General features: G+C 31.5%; 1 long non-coding RNA gene across 3 annotated transcripts; it reads left to right on the forward strand.

The window, feature by feature from the left end:
- On the forward strand, window positions 1-4,265 carry LOC105434887. 3 transcript variants are annotated; one of them, XR_004215612.1, is made up of 3 exons: window positions 1-296; window positions 1,183-2,823; window positions 4,091-4,265. It is a non-coding gene; the product is annotated as an uncharacterized LOC105434887 (long non-coding RNA). The 3 variants fall into 3 exon arrangements; XR_004215613.1 differs by having other exon boundaries at window positions 4,104-4,265; XR_004215611.1 differs by having other exon boundaries at window positions 1,183-2,370; window positions 2,650-4,265.
- The last annotated feature ends 6,078 nt before the right edge of the window (window positions 4,266-10,343 follow it).

The following is a 10,343-nucleotide window of genomic DNA, read 5'->3' on the forward strand; positions in this document are numbered from 1 at the left end:
GATTTTCTCTCTCTCGAAGCCACACAATTTACATCTCTTTCTTTCCTTCCCTTTTAAGTCTAATCTTACTGTCTTCCCCTAATCTTTTCTCCCAAACGGCCGTCGCAAGAAATCCTCGTGCCCAACCTTTCTGTCATCGAACCACCACGTGCCCAACCTTGCGTCGTCGAACACCACTGTCATTTTGCTTGCCGAGCAGCTTCGTGTAAAAAGCTTTGACCGCGTGAAAAGATTTGACCTCGTGTTGTCGATCGCTGAACAGCTTCGACCGCCGTTGTGTTTGCCACCACCGTCGGGTAAGTTCATTTTTCAACCACTGCTTGTCATCTGTGCTTGTTCAACAATGTTGTATTTTGTTTATGTATTTCTTTTCTCTGTTTTTTATTATAGGTTTGCCTTTGTGGAAAATATGTATAAAGCAAAATATTCTTCAACTTACGATAGTAGATTTTTCATAGACAACATTTTGATGAGTTTCATTTGCTTGCAAGTAGGGTTAACTGAGCACTCAAACTTCTTTTATTATTGCTGTTTTAGCCATAAACGGGTATGATATTAAAGTGAAAAAATTTGAACGGTAAAATAATTTTGATTGTTTCTAGAGATAAGATTTTAGTAGAGAATCCTTAAGATGTATTATGTTAGTAGTAAGGTATATAAAGCAAAATATTCTTAACTTACAGTGGTAGATTTTTCATAGACAACATTTTGATGACTTTCATTTGCTTGCAAAAAGGGGTTAACTGAGCACTCAAACATCTTTTAATTAGTATTTTAGCCATAAATGGGTATGATATTAAAGTGAAAATTTTGGAACGATAAAATAATTTCGATTGTTTCTAGAGATAAAATTTTAGTAGAGAATCCTTAAGATTCTAAAGCATAAAATATTATGTTAGTAGTAAGGTGTTTAAGACTTTGAAAGGGATGGAGAATTGTACCATTGAGTTCTTTGCAGCCTGAGTTATTGAACAATAGGTTGAACTATTTTACGTATTACCATTAGTTGGAGAACTTAGTTCAACATTTTGTTTGTCCATTTTCATTCATCAGTCTCAAGTGACTATAGTTATTAATTTTAATGTTTTGTGTCTTTGTAGATACGTTCGTGCATATATTCATTTTGATTATCTACTCTTTTGATTTGATTATATACTCTTTTGTTTTGATCATCAAGCTCAGATCTGGTTAGTTCGTGGCCAGATTTGCATTTGAAGTGCCACCCACTGAACGCCTTAACTAATAAACGACACGTAATAAATGTGTAAGTTTAAAATTATATTTCCCGTTTCTCTTCTCTAATTCTCTTTGTTCTTGTTTGACAAAATTTCTTTGTGAAGAAGATGCAGAAGCTCTTTTCTGCCACAACTGCTTGTGCTTCGATTTTTTGGAGACAGAGATAATATCTACAAAAATGATCGAGTACATTGGTTACTGCCTCTGTTGTGGCAGCCACTTTGCTGGTCTTGTATATGAAATGAAGGATTTTCTTGAGTGAACTAATGGAAAAGGGGTCTTCCTATTCTTCTTCTTTGATTATTTTTGCACCAAACGTCTTAGTTCTTTGAGGCTGTCATTCACCTTAGTGCAAGAGCATATAGTTTAGTTTTTTTCCCTAATTAATTATTAATTTTTCTTTCTATTTTATTATAAGTTTAACTTCTTTTTTAATAATTTTTGCAGAGGCTAGACCTAAGAGCTTGATGAGAGTTACGGAATCATGGACCTTAGTCTTTACCATCTCAACAACCATTTATATAGGCTTTTTCTTTCAATAACTTCTATTGTTTATCATATAATATACAATCCTCATTTTGAGAAAACAAATTGTTATTACTTATTTTGTACTAGAAATACAAGTTGTGAAAAATCTAGAATTCTGAAACCTATGCTCAACACAAGCTGAAAGGTTATAATTATTCCCAATAATAAATTTTTAACTTTTTAGTTGCATCAGTAAGAAGAAATATTTCAATTTTTTGAGTTTACATTGTGTATGTGGATTCTTTTATAGGGTGTTGAAGTGGTGTTGATTTTCATTTTTTGTGAATAGTTTCATTTTGTTTTTCTAACTTAGATAATGGAAATTTAGATACTCATCCTCTATCTTTCCTTGAAGTTACAGGAGTATTTAAAGAAAGGGAGGAGAAGAAATCAGGTATAATGGGATGGGATACATTCAGTTGGTACATTTGTTTCTCATCTTTATTATTAGCGTTATTTTTTCATTTGGGTTTAAATTTGATTGGTTCGTGCCTTTCCATCTTCTTTTAAGCTTTTTTCCTTAATTGGTATCATTTCTAATTATGCAACTAAAGAAAGAAAATGACACTACTAGATTGATGGCCTCGAAGCTTTGAACTGATAAGGGTAAGTTTCATTTTGAGTGTTTTTTCCCTTTAATGCTCGATGTTTTTGTTTCTTTACAGTAGCTATTTGCATTTTGTATGTGTTTTAATTGCATATTCTATATGCTATTCTAATGAAGCATTCACCTTCCTTCATAGGCTTTTTCATTTCATTATGTTGTATACCACAGGTTTTTACAGAGTATCATAAGTTGCTTTGCTATCTTTAATAACCATATATTTTTTTTTATGTTTGTGATTGTGTTAGAGCTGTGGATTGTACTTTTTCTCTTATATGTAGGCTCGTTCTTCGACTCCAGTTGATACTCTGATATCTTCCTTGTGAAAAAGTACATCCATTATGAAGATGGAAACAAGAGGTTATTACAATTGTTTGAATTTCTTAGCATGATTCAGTCAAATGATCGTTCTGATGATATTACATATCTTGCTCAACATCCATTATTTGACAAAGGTATGTACTGATATTTTCTGTTTAGCATTTTATAGTATTCAAAGAACTGGTATATTAATGTGGAGATTTTTAGGGAATAATTGTGGATTTTACACTGTTTACTTTTTTTTTTTTAAACTTCTATGATTAGCATGATAAGTAGATTAAATTGAAGACGTAAGGGAATGCTTAGATGTTTAGTTCAAGTAAGTTGTGTATTTCTACCTCTTACTCTCGTTTCAAGATTTAGAGACAGACATGCGAAATAATGTTTTAATCTGAGTCTCACTCTTTTTTCAGTCAAGCCTCAAATCAAATAACATTTATTGATCAATAGCCAAAAAAAATTAAGCAAAAGCATATAGAACATACCATTTTAGATGAAAGATAATTAGCACCATGAAAAGTCTTTGATGAAATGAATTAGCATAAGAAAAACGATAATCCTGGTGAAATTTTTTGATGAACATGAGGGATAAAAACCTTTCATGATCTTAGAGAGACTAGACCTCGAATTTTATATGTTTTTGGAAAAAATTTCAATGCAAACGCTCTATTGTTTTGACTTGTCCAATTAGCAAATAACAGGGATCTGGTAACTGTTTGGATGAGATCTGAAGAAAAAAGGTAATTCTAAAAGCATCATGTGAATATTGGTATGAACATATCAATTTCAATGTGATTATTTGATAACCAAAGATAAGCCCCATTATTGTTTGTCATGATCAATCAGTAGTAGGGAATAAATTTGGAACTGTCTTCAGTATAAGAAAGTGTCTAGTTTCCCTAGCCTTTAGTAAAAAATAAATTTGAAACTGTCTTCTTCAAGTATCTGTCTCGTAGTTTTATACTTTGTTTAATCTCTATTTGGTATGATTAATTTTTTTTTTGTTTGGTGTATATCATTGAACTAAGAAATAAGAGCAAGTTTTGATAGAAATATCTGGATTGTTTGGTACAGATAGACATTGAGTTTATAATATTTGACTGTTTTTGAAATGTTTGAGTTGATTTGACTCATGTTCTATTGTTTATTTTTCTAAAAGATATTGCTCGAGTCAGTGAACTCCATGAAAAGATCTTTTGTTGTGGATCTTCCATGTATTTATTCTATTTAATTTTACCAATACTAGCAGTCTTTTGTTACATATATTTGGCTAATCGATTTAGTTTCAAACGTTTTTATCTTTTACTTGAATTATATGATAGTGTTCAGAAACGTTTTTACTCCACTTTTTTTTTTTCAAATCTGCCTTGTTAAAATTGTAAAGATTAAATGTTTGATTAGGTATTGTTTGTAGAATGATTGAAGTCATATCGGGTTGAAACCTAAGCGATTGTGTTGATAGCCAAGCGATTGTTGAAGGTTGAAGACTGAGAAGGCGTTTAGGATTTTCTTATTTAAGTCTTGTATTAAGATTTTGTTTCATGTAATTGTTGTAGAATGTATATATAACCCAATATTAAGATTTCATTATGTATATACATATGTAAAAAGATAAATATTATAGTTTACAAAATAATATTAATTTTATTTATTTGTTGGCTTAAGAACAAATATTTATCAATTCAAGACGTCGGTTTTTGACTATTTGGTGAAATAAAAAGATAGATAATAATGCAACAATTTAATAAAATTAAATTTGTAAAAATGGACCTTGAAAGAAAACTTAAATGACATTGTTGGGTTCTTTGATGTCAGTTAGTCAACCGACATTAAAGACTTTCAATAACACCATAAAAAATGTCGGTTTAAAAACGACATTAAAGGTCTCACTAATGTCGGTTTAAGAACGACATTAAAGACTTTTAATAATGTTAGCATAGATGTCAGTTGTCAACTGACACTAAAGGCCATTAATTTCGGTTTTAAATCGACACTAAATGTCAAATTTCTTCTAGTGACAACTTCAAAAGGAGAACAATGAGTTGTACTATGAATCATTCTATTATATGCAAATTCAACAAATTGTAAAGAATCCTTTCAAAACTTAACGTTCTTTGAAATAATTGCCTGAAGTAAAGAACCCAAGGTTCTATTAATCACTTTGATTTGTCCATTAGTTTGAGGATGACACGTAGTTGAAAACAACAACTTTGTTCCCAATTTACTCCACAACATTTTCCAAAAATGGCTTAAAATTTTACATCCCTATCACTAACAATAGTTTTAGGAATTCCATGCAACCTTACAACCTCTAAAGAACAAGTAAGCCACATACTTAGCATGATCATTAGTTTTGTTACATGGTATAAAATGTGCTATTTTACTAAATCTGTCCACAACAACAAAAATATTATCCTTACCCTTTTTAGTCCGTGGCAAACCAAGAACAAAATCCATAGATATGTCAGTCCAAGGTTCATTAGGCACATTCAAGAATCAAGGGAGTATGTAATCCATTGGGTTGTGATCTAGATTTAGCCTCTTTACATTTAAAACATTGACTACAAATATTATGAACATCATGTTTCATTTTAGACCAAAAGAAATATTCATGTAACATGTCATAGGTTTTATGAATTCCAAAATGCCCCATTAACCCACCCCCATGAGCTTCTTTAACAAGTAATTCTCTTACAGAACACTTAGGAACACAAAACTTACTTTTCTTGAACAAAAAATCACGAAACACATAATAATCGTCAACAACTTTTCCATCAAGACAAGATGAATAAATCATTCCAAAATCAGTTTCATCTCTATATAACTCCTTAACATGTTCAAATCCAAGAATTTTTGCACTAAGAGAAGTAAAGAGATTGTACCTTCCTGACAAAGCATCGGCTACTACATTGTCTTTACCTTGCTTATATTTGATTACATAGGAAAATGTTTCAATGAACTCAATCCACTTTGCGTGCCTACGATTCAGTTTGCTTTGTTCCTTAAGGTGATTCAAGCTTTCATGATCAGTGTGAATTACAAATTCTCTTGGCTATAGGTAATGTTGCCATACCTACAAGGCATGATATAGAGCAAACAATTCTTTAGCATAAGTAGGGTAGTTCAAACTTGCCCCACTCAGTTTTTCACTAAAATATATTAAAGGCTTTCCGTCTTGCATCAAAATAGCACTTATGCCCAACCCACTTGCTATTGGATTTTTATGTCCTAAAACTCATAGTTTGCAATCATATCCTATTCAATAAAATAGTTATTGAGAAATTAAAAATTATAATCTTAAATCCAATAAACTAAATCCTGATGCTATTTTTTAGTAAACTTGAACTTTATGTAGAGAAATAGACGTGGATTAAGTTCGAGTATATAGCCTAAATAGTCTATAGTATATGAATAAAGGTTGGGCGCCTTAATCAGAGAAACTATGAATGCGGCCCGCTTTGTAGTTAGTACAAACGAGGTGATCCTGAATCGTTCATGTAGAGACATGAAAGTGGGAGCATCTTATGTCTTATGTAAGTACTTTAGACTGAACTATGAAATAGCCACTTTTCTGTTATAACACCATTTACTGTTTAAAATTGACTATCTCGTTTATTGATGACCTAAGTAACTTAATCTTAATCCTGAGCTAACTATGAACTCCTGTTCACACGAGATTATCCTTAGATTTGCATAGGTGAGGACAACTCATCAGCGTTGGCCCAATAAGTCTCTCATTTCAGGGGTAAGATTGGATGGATAGCTGGGGACATAGGATGCAAGAGGAAATTCACTCCTACCCGCTTTAGGGTTAGTAGATAGGTTGTTCTCTTAAGCATTGAATCCAAGTCTTGAACAAAGGGTCCCACCCTCTCATTGGCTCGAGATGGATTAAATTTATAGGTTGGACCTTAAATCAATTGTTCAATAGTGGATTAGTGGGACTTAAGGAGCAAGATGTAGTCTCGGGGGTAAAATGGTATTTTGAGTCAGCCGAGGTTACGAACAACCTATGAATGGTTAACTTACTAATAATGGTTTTATCAAATGGACACAAATATATCTACAGTGAGGGGAGTGCCACTGCGAGACTCTAGTAGAATGACCTATTAGTTTACGAATGTTGATTAACTCAGTCTAAAAGAGTTTAGCCAGTTAATCTTGAATCGTTAGAGCCCATGATCTCTAGGTTCATTAGGTTACCTTGCTAGCTCATATGGAATAAATTTAGAACAGTGTGATGGAATAACTCGAATTGTTCGAATTGAGAGAAGAGAGAAAAATTGACAAGTATATGTGATATAGCCGTCAGATTTCAGATTAGAAATATAGCTTTATGTTTAAATAAGATTTAAATATTATAAATATGAATATGGATTCATACTTGGAAGCTTGAAAATGATGGAAATAATCAAAGTTGTAAAAAATCAAAATGTCGACTTTTGACTTTGAAAAGTTAAACTTTGGTTGGCTATAGATTCAAATGTTATTTGAATTTTGAGAAAATAAATGCGAATTCATGCACGGGAGGTCGAATTTAGTCAAGACGGTCAAAATTGTAAAAAGTCAAAATGTTGACTTTTTACTTGGGAAAAGTCAAAGTTTGACTTTGACTTGAATGGTCAAGTGACCATTTTACCCCTTGACTAAAGTTAGTGAAAAAATTTAAAATTTTGTTGGATAATCCCACTAACTCTTAGTGGGCTATGTGGAGGCTCATGGTGATGACACCAAGTCCATTAATAGAAATTGAAATAGTGAATAATTTCATTAAAGGTTAGTGTATTGTGAGGTGTTGAGTTATGATGAATTAAATTGCATGCATTTTGCATGTAATTTCTTTATAAGTTAGTTTTGAATCTTTGGTTTCAAAAACTTTTGGAATTTTGTTAAAAATTTTAAAAAACTATCTTTTACTAAATTATTATTCTTCACCTCTCTCGCAGCAAAAAGGAAAAAAAAAAAAAAAAAAATCTCCCTTCCAAATTTAATCTCTCTAAAATTCTCTATCTTGGTTCCTTCTTCAATCGGGTCCCACAACCCGGTTCTTCATCCAAAGGATAGTAGGTGACTACTAGTGGTGGTCCATTTGATTTCGTGAGAGGTATAGACGTTCATATTTGAATAGCTACAAAGGTATAACATTTCCTAAACCCTAATTCTTTTAGTTTAGGGTTGCATGTTAAATAGGTGCAATTAGGATAATTTTCGATTCTTTTTTTCCGCTGCGCATGTCTCTTTCTAACACTTGCATCACACTCAATTTTAAATGTTTTATCAAAATTAGGCAAAACAAGTAATGGTGCATTAGTCAATTTTTCTTTAAGTTCTTCAAAGGCATTCTCTTGCTTTTCTCCCCATTCAAAGACAACATGCTTTTTCACTAAATCATTCAATGGTGCAGCTATAGTACTAAAGTCCTTTATGAATCTTCTATAGAAACTAGCAAGATCATGACAACTCCTAACCCCACTTGGATTTTTGAGTGTTGGTCATTCTCTAATTGCCTTAACTTTCTCTTCATCTACTTCGACTCAATTCTTATCCACTATGAAGCCAAGAAAGTTGACCTTTTCCATTAAAAAATTACACTTGCTTAAGTTAGCATAAAGCTTCTCTTGTCTAAATGTAATTAAAGTTGCCCTAACATGCTTCTCATGATCAATAAAAGTCTTTGAATAAATCAAAATATCATCAAAGTAAACAACAAATTTTCCCAAAAATTCTCTTAAAACATGATTCATCAAACGCATAGATGTACTAGGAGCATTAGTTAAACCAAAAGGCATAACAAGCCATTCATACAAACCAAATTTAGTTTTGAAGGCAGTTTTCCATTCATCCCCTTGACTTCAAATCAATATTTGTAAAGAAACATGAACCATGCAATTCATCAACCATATTATCTAGCCTAGGAATAGGATAACAATACTTTACAGTGATTTTGTTGATGGCCCTACAGTCCACATACATGCACCAAGTTCCCATCCTTCTTTGGCACTAATAAAACCGGAACAGAACATTGGCTCAAGCTTTCTCATACATACCCTTTCTCCATGAGCTCCTCCATTTGCCTTTGAATTATTTTTTGTCTCAGCTGGATTTGCTCTATAGACTGGTCTAATTGGAATGGTAGCCCCAGGAGTGAACTCTATAGGCTGGTCTATTTGGAATCGAAGATCTAAAAGCAATATTTGGAAATCTTGTTCTAAATTGAATCACTCCACAATCAAACTTGATCGGGGTTAGATTGAATGACTCATACGCATTCTATCACAAGAATTGCAAATTAAGGAAAAACTCTCAAAATAAGATTTCAAATTGCATTTATCAAAAGTCTTGTCCTAACTTACAAATGAAAGGATAAAAGCATTATATAGGCTTGTAGAGGTTCTATCATAATTAATGAAAATACCAAAAGTCTTTAAAACATTAACCAATCTTTTTATCTTCAAACAACTAATTTCCAATCACCATCTTTAATATTAAACTATTAATGGTAGTTACCCTAACTTGTTAAATTAAAACAAATGAAAATACAATAAAAATGTGATATTAAATAAGTCAAGAAGTCTTCAAATTGTTGGTTTAAAGGAATCTTAATGTCTACCCCATAGTCAACTTCAATATAGAAAACATTGACCTTCAAATCTTCAAATAATCATTCGTCTCTTGTATTAGTATGTGGTTCATGAAATTCACGGTGAACCAACCCTAACCATTCTTGTACATGAAGAATGAAGGATTGTTGAATCTTTGATGCTTTAGATCTTGTGCTTGGTCCTTCCGGAAAGTGTGGAACACAGCTACATAAGAAGGAATTCACTCATTCTCTATAGCTAGTAAGTAGGAAAAATTATTGCTTTCTTAAAGGTTTGAACAATGTCGCACCACACTCTCTCTTGGTCCGATAGGAGTTTAGTTAGGCAAAACGTAGTTTTTGGCCTAGCTGTACTTACGAGAAATTTGTGAATGAAGATTGCACTATTGATTGGTTATATCTAATGGACACAAAAATATATCTACAGTAAGAAAAGTGCAACTATTAGTCTTTAGTGGAACAACTGATAATTAATGAATGACGATTAATTTAATTAAAGAGTTTAATTAATTAATCTCATATCATTAGAGCTTCAATTTATAGGTTTATAAGGTCCCTTATTAGCTCAATAAGGATAAATGAGAATCGAATTTCTTTTGATTTAAATTTGAATTGTTGAAATTGATTAAAGAGAATAAATTATATATGATACAATTATTATAATGTATTTGATATATTATAATATAAAGTTTTTATGAGAGGAGTAAATATTTGAATATGATTCAAATAATAATAATATGAATAAGATTCATAAATAAATCATATATTTAAATATTTACTTTTCATGAGGTTTGAAAGTTTGAGAAATTTTAGGAGTTTTTCTTCTCGGTTTTTTCCATTGAAATATAAAATAAGGAAATCTAAGAAACTGAATTTGGAGACCAAAAAAATGGATGAAAATGAATGAAATTTAGATTTATTTGTCTCGCCAAATTATTTATATACAATACATTACATAAATGTTTTATAATTTTAATTATTTTGGGTTGGAATTCTAATTTTGGACCAAATTAACATTTTAGTTTGAATTTTATGAAATTTGATTTACTTCTT

Source organism: Cucumis sativus, chromosome 3 (genome assembly GCF_000004075.3).
Source record: "Cucumis sativus cultivar 9930 chromosome 3, Cucumber_9930_V3, whole genome shotgun sequence".
Lineage (NCBI taxonomy): Eukaryota > Viridiplantae > Streptophyta > Magnoliopsida > Cucurbitales > Cucurbitaceae > Cucumis > Cucumis sativus.